The sequence below is a fragment of the Panthera tigris genome, chromosome C1 (genome assembly GCF_018350195.1).
Source record: "Panthera tigris isolate Pti1 chromosome C1, P.tigris_Pti1_mat1.1, whole genome shotgun sequence".
NCBI lineage: Eukaryota > Metazoa > Chordata > Mammalia > Carnivora > Felidae > Panthera > Panthera tigris.
In genome coordinates this window covers 36,535,181-36,546,838 of record NC_056667.1, presented here as the reverse complement: position 1 = coordinate 36,546,838, position 11,658 = coordinate 36,535,181, and positions in this window count along the sequence as shown.

The following is an 11,658-nucleotide window of genomic DNA, read 5'->3' as shown; positions in this document are numbered from 1 at the left end:
GCTGGCTCAGTTGCTACAGCGTGGGACTCTTGATCTTAGGGGTTGTGAATTTGAGCCCCTTATTTGGTGTAGAGTTTACTTAAAAATAAAATAATAAATGAAGTTTCCTTTTATTAGTTTTCACAAATGATATTGGAAGAATCCGGACCTGAGGGTCTTGTAAATCACTGTCAGGCTCTTGAGCATATTCTGGAGGCATTCAAAGCCTTGTGTTTCTAGGTCTTCAATCCCAGTTGAGTGCTGCTGAGTTCTTACTTAGCACTCATGGCCCTTTTTGTAAGTTTTCCTGGACCTCAGTTTCCCTAAGAGAGCTGACAATGCAGGATGATGGAAACCCCAATCTGAAATAGGTCTTGCAAGGTCATCTCACCCCATCTCCTGATGGAATAAAGGGATTCTATTCCTTGACTCAACCCTTCGCTTTCTGGGTGACCTCGGGTAACTCAAGTTTCTTTCCCTTTTGTAAGGTGAGAAGCATTCTTTCCGACATACACTCCCTCTCACAAAGGAGAAATTAAGATTGTAGTTATGGCAGGAGGGCGACTGGGTGGCTCAGTTGGTTGGGTGTCAGACTTTAGCTCAGGTTATGATCTCATGGTTCATTGGTTGGAGCCCCACATCTGGCTGTCTGCTGTCAGTGAATGGCCCGCTTTGGATCCTCTGTTCCCCTCACTTTCTGCCCCTCCCCCACTCACGTTCGCACGCGTGCGCTCTCTCTCTCAAAAATAACTGAATATTAAAAAAAATTTTAATTATAAAAAAAGACTATAGTTATGGGGAAACTAAGGCCATTCTGAGGTTTAATCACCAAGTTTATAACCTGCTGTGAGTTGGACCAAAATTTGCAGGGCTTCTTTGTTTCATTTTTTAAGTTATTTGTGAGAGAGAGAGAGAGAGAGAGAGAGAGAGAGAGAAAATCCCAAGCAGGCTCCACACTGTCAACATGGAGCCTGATGCAGGGCTCCAACTCACAAACCTCAAGATCATGACTTGAGCTGAAATCAAGAGTGGGACACTTAACTGACTGAGCCACCCAGGTACCCCAAGCTAAAATGTGTTAATTTAGGAACTCCATTAACAAAATCTTCATTTGTATTTCTTTGCTGTGATGTTGGTTTCTCTAAGTACTAGCCTCCTGGGGGCATATTAAGCAGGATTTAATTTACAGAAAGGATCTGAAGGATCTGGTGGGGTCTGGAAGCCACGGCAGTAAGTTCTGGACCAAGTCGAATGCATAGGTCATGGTGGGTGACCACTTCATTCCTCTGAGAGATCATCCCTTCACCTTCTGACATTCTGTGGTTCAGTTCAACAGACTGCCACCAGCCCCTGCTACTTATATGATAGGCCTCTTGAGGTGAGCTGGAGAAAGTGAGGCAACTACCAGACCTCAGATCTGGCCTTGTGGGGCTCAAGGTTTGGTTGGGAAGGAAAAAACATGCATAGGCCAAGAGACAAAAGATATACTTTGGTGGAAAAAGCAGAGATCATACTGCATAAACCCAAAGAGCCTTTGGATGCTGGGCCCTTGTGCTGAACAGCCCTTGGGGAATCAGATAGTTCAGAGGTATATAAAGCTTGGCTCTGGAGCTAGAGTGTCTGGCAACCCATCCTTGTGGTGTGACTGTGCCCCAGTTTCCTCACCTGTAAAATGAGGACAATAAAGGTACCCCCCCATTCTCTAGTACTATTATACGAATCAAATGAGTTAATGCATGTAACAGAACAGGACCTAGCATATAGTAAGGATTCCATGCATGTTAATCATTATATTATTGTTACTATTTATTTAAAAAGAGAGAGAGAGGGGTTTTCTGGCCTGAGAAGCCCAAGCTCAGGAACCAGACTGCTTGAGTTCAAATCCTGTTTGCCACTTGCTTACGATATCACCTTGAATAAGTCACTTTAACCTCTTGTGCCTTAGTTGCCTCATCTACAAAATGGGGAATAAAAATAGTGACCACCTTACAGAATTGAGCAGATTAAATGAGTTAAATCAAGGAAAGAGCTTAGAACAGCACCCAGCCCATCGCCCATTGTAAGAGTTCAATAAACATTAGTTCATTAGTAAGCAGAAATGTGATGCAGTCCTACCAGTGTTTGGGAAAGGCAGTGTGGAGGAGCGGGAGGCGGAGGCCATGGAATGGAAGAGCAGGGAGATTCGAGGATCCCAAGTGGGGGATGGGTTTCCAAGGCTCCAGCTGTGTTATCCAAAAGGCATCTGTAAGTCAGTCAACACCATACCATCCGTGAGCCAGAACAGCAAGTACCTGCACTCAGCTGTCAGTGTCAGTCCCTTGGTCCCTCAGGTGGGTTCCCTGAAGCAGGGTCAGTGTGTCCCTCCCCCATTAGTTGGCGACCTTGAGCAACTCACCCTTGTGTGTGCTCAGTTGTCAGGAAGACAGGTAATTCCCTGCCTCACTCCCTTGGAGGTGGGGGCAGGGTTGCAAGAAGGGGAAGGAGAGCTTGCAAAAGTGAAGGGAGCTTCTCAGATTCCAGAAGGTTTGAAGTCTGTCCCACTCCCACAGGTGAGGTAGGATACCAATCTCAGACGTACTAATCATGGGGTGCTTTATAATTCTCAAAGCACTGTCAGGTCTTTGACATTAGTTGTCTGGGCCTCCCTACCACTTTAAAGACCCCCACTACCCCTACACTCTCTTCTAAGTTAGAGGAGTCCATCTCCTGTGGTAAGCTTACTACATAAATGATCCCAGTACTACACCCCTTTCTAGATCTGTGCTTTTTGCAAAATAACTTTGTACCTCCTCCCTTCAGTAGGTGGAATCTCTTTCCTTACCCTCGTAAACCTGGGTTTACCTTTGTGCAAGGAATGCTGTGCTAGTCTGAGCCTAGGCTGCAAGAGAATTTTCTCTCTTTTCTGGTATCCCGCCACTGCCAAGAGAACAAGTCCAGGCTAGAGGATAAGGCCATGTGCGGGGGAACCTACTCAGGCCAGTTGTCCCTGCTCAGGCCCTCACACAGGGGAGAACACCCAGCCAAGATAAGCAGGGTCACCTACATACAGATACATGCATGAGCCTAGCCAAGCCCAGCTTAGCTCAGCGGAGCCACCAACCAACTGGTAGACTCAGAACAACAAATGCTGTTTAACCACTAATTTTGAGGGCAATTCATCACATAGCAATAGCTGACTGATACACCTCCTGATCCCCATTGCCCAGATGGATAACCGAGGCCCACAACCAGTGACTTGCTCAGTGCTGCATAACCATTGGGGGGGCCCAACTGTGAATCAAACCTGGATCTTTGAGACTCACTGCTGCCTCTGTAATATGGACACAGACATCTAGACTTTAGAACTGTTATTAAAAGTTCCCATTCATTAGCTTGGAAACACATCAACCACACATCATCTTATTTCTGTTTTTGTCAACTTGTTTTAACCCATGCACTCTTTGGATATACACAAAACGCTATGCTTTCTCCCTCCTAAATTTATTGGAAACTGTGGGGTAAGTTTCTTTACCATTGTGCATTTGAGTTTCCCCATCTGTAAAATGGGGATATTGGACTACCTCATTGGTTAGGAGGATTAAATGAGTTCATGTTAGTCACGTGTTCAGAACAGTGCCTGACATCTAGCAAAGGCTGTATAAAATAAAATAATAAAAGAATGTGACTAGAAATGAGCCACAGCAGTAGCAATTTTCCTAGGGGAACGTTTTATTTTGATCCTGAAAGCTGCATATTTTTCACTTGTGTCTGGTGACATCAGCATGAGTGTGGAGTCAGCCCACATGCCATAAGCTTTCTCTCCAAGATAGTGTGGGAGACATCTCGAGGATGACAAACCAGTTTTTGAAAACCAGGCATGCAGAAAAGCACATGAGTCCCTTCTTGAGAAGCACTGGTAGGCCATTATTATACATTTACCTCTTATTTCACAGAGGGCATATTCTTGGTAGGTTGCATGTAAATCAAATCCTAACATAAATCTATGTTAAAGCTCATCTGGGGAATCATTCTGCAAAGTGAAGATGGCTTTTTTTTTTTTTCAAGTTTATCTTGAGAGAGAGAGACAGACAGACAGAATGAGCGGGGGAGGGGCAGAGAGAAAGGAAGACAGCAGATCCAAAGTGGGCTCTGTGCTGACAGCAGAGAGCTCAATGTGGGGCTCAAACCTACAAACCATGAGATCATGACCTGAGCCAAAATCCAACACTTAACCAACTGAGCCACATAGGCACCCCGTGAAGATAGCTTTTGTAAAGCAGATCGGGAGCCCTTTAAGGGACATTCAAAATTTTGACTAAAGATGGATTGAATTTCCTTGTGTCTAAAACAAATGTGTCCACCTGGGTTTCCCTCAGAGGACTCTGGTCCTTCTCTCTTCCCAGGATACCCCCCCCCCCAGTTTCCAGGGCTGGCTGCGCTGAACCTCAGAACAATGCCAAGAGGTCTCTTACTTCCTCTCACTTGGCTCTTGCTCTTGGCTCTTGTGGGAACCTGTGCAATTCCTGAGTCTACCAAAGTGAATGCCCTTGAAATCAGAAGGTACGGGGCTGTTGTCTGCAATGACTCTGATGTCACTATGCTGGCAGCCTAGACATGTAGCTATCAACTCCCTGGCTTCTTGCCTAAGGCAACAACCTGCTTAGAGCTTCCTTCACAAACAGGGGCATCTACGAGAGAGAGAACCCACAGTTTTAGCAGATGCCCACATTTGGTTCTGTGAGCTGGATGAACATATGGATAGGGTAAAACTCAGTATCTGATGGTTCTGCCAGGCTGTTGGAATAAGCACAAGTATGAAGGAAGGTCCTAACTAACTTCTTAGCCTTCCTCAGACACCTTAGGCCCCAGTGATGTCCTGTGCCTTTGAACATGCTATTCCCTTGTCTTCTAATGCTCAGTGTTCCTCCATACTCTTCCTCTAACCACCCACACCCTGCAACACACAATGCCTCACAAACTTCTGTTCATCCTTCAAGACCCAATTCAGAGGCCTCGGGTTCCAGATGGCACATAAAGTACATGCATTTACCTTCTCCATTAAAATAACAGAAGAAAAATTCTTTTAAAAGATAAACATGAGCTTTTGGCAAACCAGGAAAAAAAAAGTAAAATTCTTAGAAGATAGAAAGCAGGTGATATCAAACTGAAGGAAAAGGAGAAGCTGTTAAAGACACCAGAGGGAGCTCTGGGGAAGATCCAAGCAGGAATGGCCCTGACGACAGTCATGGGAATACACAGAGTACTGCTTGGAACTGCTGCAACTCTGGGGCTTTTCCTGCCCCCTGCCCCCTCAATAACGTAACAGTCCAGGTTCAAGTGTGGTGAAATACTCTATAAATAAAGTGGCCCGGTCTGGGAAGGGCAACCATAAAGGGCATCAGGGTTTGAAAGGAACAGAACAGAAAGGGACTGAGTGACTCTGATCCCCTAAACAGACAAAAAGGGGGTTGGGGAGAGAAGAGGACAGTGATTTTGTAGGAGTCCTAAATTACCTGCCCACTTCTTGGTCATACTCCTTCTCCTGACCAGTCAGCCCTCTGGATCAGGGGAAAGGCCTCCTGGCAGGCAATCCTACCCAACTCAGTAGGAAACGCACACCACCAGCACCTTTAGTAACTAATGTTTAGTCTTTCATTCATTCCCACAGGTACAGATGATTGAGTTCACCACACTCCCCAGTTTAGAGCACATTATCATCATTGATCCTTCCAAGTCCCTCTCATATTTTATCTATTCTTTCTATCTTTGCTCCCCAATCTTATTCTCCTCCTAACCCACCCAGGCAACCACTGATCTGCTGTCTGTCACTATAGATTGCTGTGAATTTGATATTTTCTACTGTATTCTCTTTCATTAAAAATGAGGAGCTGGTTGGCATACCTGGGTGGCTCAGTTGGTTAAGTGTCTGACTCTTGATCACAGCTCAGGTCTTGATCTCAGGGGTCGTGAGTTCAAGGCCCATGTTGGGCTCCATGCCCAGCATATTTTAAAAAATAATAAATAATAAAAGCTGGCCTATACCTATGGCCATAGTCAAGATAGACTAAGTTATACTTCAGGAACAACACAAACTCTCAGTGGCTTAACACAACCACAGCTATTTTTCACTCTCACCACATGTCTAATTCAGGTCCATGGGGGGCTCTGTTCAACACAGTCGCTTGGGCACTCAAGCTGATGCAGGTTCCATCTCAACAAATGTTCCCACGACCACTGTAGCAGGAATGACATGGCAGATCAGATGCTCACATTCGAAGCTTCCATCCAGAAATGTGGAAGAAAAACACCATTTCTGCTAATATTTCGTAAAGCAAGTCACATGGCCATGCCTACTTGCAGAAGGAGTGGGGAAGGCAACTCCTCCAAGGGCGTCTATGAAAAGTCCCACCACACCCACAGAACTGACTTCATGACCATTAATGAATCAGTGTTGTGAACCGTAGTTCAGAAAACACTAGTTTAAAGGTTTCTTATGTTGATCTGCAACCTGGCCCACTACAGATTCCTTCCACTGGTCCCAGCTCAGCCCCCTGGGGATACTCAAAACACCTCTGCACACTCTGCTTCAGAACAGTCCTATTTAGAAATGGCATCTCTCCTCCCTCGGCCTTCCCCTCTCCTGGCTTAATACCCTCAATTCCCTCAATTCCTCTTCCCAGGCTGAGACTTTCAGTTTCCTCTCTATCCTGGCCACCCTCCTCAGGCTCTACCCATTTGCCAGTGTACCTCCTAACATGTCACCTCAAAATGTGGTCTGAGCAGCTTGACATTCAACAATTCCCATTACTCTGAGACATGAAGGCTGAGTAAGCTTAAGGATGGGACTGACCTTCAGAAGAGTTTTTTTTTTTTTTTTTTAAGCCAGTTATCTAATTTCCTCATTCTGCAAATACTACTGATAATCAAATTCCCAGCAGGAGGCCCATGGAAATTTGATCAGATCATTTTCTGGCTTAAAAATCCTGCAACGGCTTCCAATTCCTCAGGATAAAATACCCACTCCTTCAAGTGGCCTGCAAGGCCCTGGTGCAGTTGGCTTACACCTGCTTCTCTGACCTCGTATTTCACAGCCATCCCCTCCTACTAGATTTCAGCACACTAGACCTCTTTCAGGTCCTGGAATACACCCTCTCTTGCCTCAGGAGCTTCACAGTCACATGACCTGTTCTCTTGCTCATGCCCCACATCCCCGCTGCCTAGCTCACTCCTCCTCATCCTCGGGTCTGTTTAAACCTCTCTTCCTCCAGGCTAGGTTGGGTCTCCTGGGTGAAGATACTCTACACTTCTCTCAGTACTTTGCTCACTTATCATTCAGTTGAAATTCGTTTGTAATTACTTGCCTAGCTTGCCCAGTAGATTATATATTCCATGAGAAAAAGGACCTTGTTTTGTTCACCACTCTCTCTAGTATCTAGGATTGGGCCTAGCACCCAACAGATACTCGATGTGTGCTACCTAATTATATATCAAGCATTCTGGATTAGGGATGCAAAGATGCATACTGGCTTCCTACCCCAAGTAATTCCATCCTAAGGGATGGGTTGAGGAGAGAAAGCAAACATGGGAGGAACTACATTCATAGTATATATAGAGGGCTGGGAAAGCAGAGAGGAAGGAGCAACTCAGTCTGCTATAGAGGGATCAGGAAAGAAACTTTAGATTATGTGTAATTTCTGGAAAGTTTCTTAAGTGGTCTAAGCTTGTTTCCTTATCTATAAAATGGAACTAAAAAGAGTACCTCTCAGGGGGTTTGTGAGGATAAGAAACAATGATGCCTATAAAACAATGCTTAGCATCAGCCTGGGACAGATAACTGTTCGAAATGCAAAAGTGATTACTGTCACTGCTATTATGAATTAGGCATCAAGGGTAACTGCAGTTCCTGGTTTGGGCAGCAGGGCCCATGGTGGTGCTATGTTTGGAGATGAGGAATGCAGATGGGAAGAAAAGCAGGTTGGCGGGAGAAAGAGTGATTTGAGTTAGCCACTGGGGCTCTGCTTGCCGCCCCCCACCTCCCACCCCCCCCATCCTCTTCTAAAAACCCTCAAGTTCTGAGACCTTCTTTTTTTTAAATAATTTTTTAATGCTTATTTATTTCCTGTTGAGAGAGAGGGAGAGAGGGCACAAGTTGGGGAGGGATGGAGAGAGAGAGAGAGGGAGACACAGAATCCGAAGCAGTCTCCAGGCTCTGAGCTGTCAGCACAGGGCCTGATGGAGAGCTTGAACCCACAAACTGTGAGATCATGACCTAAGCTGAAGTTGGGATGCTTAACCAACTGAGCCACCCAGGTGCCCCATCAAATCCTGAGACCTTCTAATCCAAAATTGGATTTTGGTTTTTAACTTTTTTTTCTCAAAGGTTTTTAACTTTTAACTTAAAAACTAAGTTTTTAACTTAGGGTTTATGGATGGTCTTTGGGGAATGCCCAACCCCCTGGGATTATGTGCAAAATGTGTGTTTCCCCTGAGAATGCCAAAGTTTTTACCAGTCTCTCAGATAGATTTATGACCCCTGCCCCCAACAAGCTGAAAACCACAGACCCAAGCTATCTCTCTAATGTAACCTACGGCTGCCCCAACATTTATGGCCCCCTGACAAGGATGGGCTGTTTTATGTCACACAGAAAGAACTCACAAGCAAGACTGAGGCAACATCACTAAGCTTCTTGGTCTCTAGATATCTCCCACAACCCATATCAAGTCACATTTGGCACTCTTATAGTTTGCGAGCTTGGTTCTGTACCCCCTCCTATTTTTGGCCATCTTGTGCACAACATTGGATTAATCATAATCCTTTTGCATGACTGCTTTTATCATTTTTATCATGTACAACACACTTTTTTTTAACATTTATTTATTTTGAGAGAGAGAGAGACAGAGTATGAGCAGGGTAGGGGCAGAGAGATAGGGAGAATCTGAAGCAAGCTCTGGGCTCCGAGCTGTCAGCACAGAGCCTGACACGAGGCTTGAACTCACGGACTGCAAGATCATGACCTGAGCTGAAGTTGGACACTTAACCGACTGAGCCACCCAGGTGCCCCACACAACACTTTTATGCATAGCTTTTAACCAATTTAGTTGACAATAATGGAACTATATGGTCCCTCCAGCTCTATCGTATCCACCTTACCTGTGGGAATCATTATCTTGAATGATGAAACAGAGAACCATTCTGTACTTCTTTTTACATAGTTTTATTGTATATATGTTCTTTAAAAATGTTCTTAAATTCTTAGTCGTATTTAACTCTAATAACATGGGAGAGATGCAAATTAAAACCACAATGAGATACTCAGACAAATCCACTAGAATACAGTTTAAAACTTATAATACCAAGTACTAACAAGGATGTTTGAATCACCATGATCTGTGTAAGGAACCTTGCCTTTGGGAGAGCTCAAATGAGAAGTTCACAGGAAGGGTTTTTATACTACTCTGGCCATGTAATCAAGCCAGATACATGTAACCAGTTAGGCCAATTGTAAACCATCAGTAAAGAAAGTGACCCTGGGAATCATCAGGGGAGCTTCAGCATTTAAATGCCACATTGGAAATTCTAGAATAGGCAAAACTATATGTTTTGCAGATAGTGACAAAAGCAGATCAGTGATTTCCTGGGGCCAAGGAAGGGGGAGGGGATTGAGTGCAAAGGAGCACAAGCAAACTTTTTAGAAGATAGAATTATTTTCTCTATTTTGATGGTGATGGTGATTATATTATATGATTATCAAAATTCATTAAATAGTACATTGAAAATTGATCAATTATATTGTATGTAAATTATAACAAATTTTTATAAGTTTTTAAATTTATTTTTAATTTTTTAATTTTATTTTTGAAAGAGGAAGAGAGAGAACACGAGCCAGAGAGAGGGACAGAGGGGGAGAGAAAGAATCCCAAGCAGACTCCACCCTCAGCACGGAGCCTGATGCAGAGCTCGATCCCACAACCCTGGGATCATGACCTGAGCCAAAATCAAGTCAGATGCTCAACTGACCGAATCAACTAAATCAAACTGAAGCCCCTCAGTTTTCTTTTTTTTAAAAAGGGCATGATGCTACATTTAATCTTTTGGGACTAAACATTTTCATTTAATATTTTATTGTAAAGATTCGTTCATATTGTTATGTGTCACTGTGGTTCATGTTTTGACAGCCATATAATATTCCATTGTGTGAATATTCTAATTTATTTTTCCACTCCATTGCTCATGGGCATTTGGGTTTCCTTTTGGGATTGCTATAAACATTCTTATACAAGTCTGCTACTATTCATGTATGAGTTTCTCTTGATTTATCCTAGTATTGAGATAACTGGGCTGGAGGGCAAGTAAATATTCAATTATAGGAGATAATCAAACTTTTTTCCAAAGTAGTTCTCTGCTTTTTCTATTTGGGTCAGTCTATCATCAATTTGATTGGGACTCCCGGAGCAAGAGACCCTCTCTTCTTGAATTATCACTGCTTAGCATTTAGTTAGCACCAGGCTGGATACCCAGGAGGCAGGGCAGAAGCCTAGGCACCTGAGGCCTCCCAGGCTCAGCCAATACTGAGTGCAGAGTAAACAGCAGACAGGGACCACATACCATATATGGAGACTAATTAAGGTCCTACTCCCTCGAGCTCCGTCTTCCTAGCTTCACTTGATTTTGAGTCTGGAAGATCTTCCAGGGCCCTCAGTTACAATGCAAATCCCAAGAAAAGAGAGGGCTTAACCTTATCTAAAATCCTTCTCAGCTGACACCTCTAATACCCAAACAAGAATTAGCAGGAAAGGCATAAAGAACAAAATGAGTGACAAAAAGAGGAAGAAGAGGGATAACGAAAGTGGGAAGGACCAGGAACATAAGTATTCTGAAATTATGCTCCCTTTTCTGCACAAGAACCAGTTTTTCAGGAAAAAAAAATTTTAATTAAAAACAGCAATATTTTGCAAGTGACCAAGCAATTTTTAATATCCATGCCATTAAAGGATTACCTTCTTTACGTTAAAGTTACAAAAACAACATAACTAGCATGCAGACAGCAGTGATGTAATATCGACCCAAACTTCATACACTCTGGAAGATGAGGCCCTGTGACACTGGGGAAGAGCTCAGGGATTTGGGGGTGGGCCGAACAATGGAAACCAGAGCTTGGCCACAGACCAGGAACAAGAAAAACAAAACCAAAAACATAACAGAAGAAGATACTAGGAGCTGCTGAGGTGCTCAGAAAGCAAAAGGAGAGCTGCATGAAGAAGGATGAGGAGGTCTCACCTCCCACAGTCCCAACTGCTACACCTCCAACAGCTCCCTGGCTGAGCTGTCACACAGGAGCTCAAGGAACACTTGCTAGATGAATGAACAATGGGAGAAACACACAGAAGAGGAGCACAGCCCTGTGGCAGAAGCAGCTTCCCCAGCCACCTTGGGCAGCAGTGCTGTGGACAGCAGGAGGAGTGGCTTCCATTGTGCAGCTCGGGAGAGCTTTCTCGGTATAAGTAAGCAGATTATCATGCATTGGCTTAACGTTTTTAGTTGCTTGTTCCTTAAATTAGATCATGGGCCATCTGAAGAAATTAGGGAGGCTTGTTTGGGCCCATTGGCTGCTGAAGACTGATCACACAGAACTCACTTCAAATGGGAGAGGTGCTCTGTAACCAGAGGTCTGTAACCAGGCTGAGTTCCTGGGCTTTGGA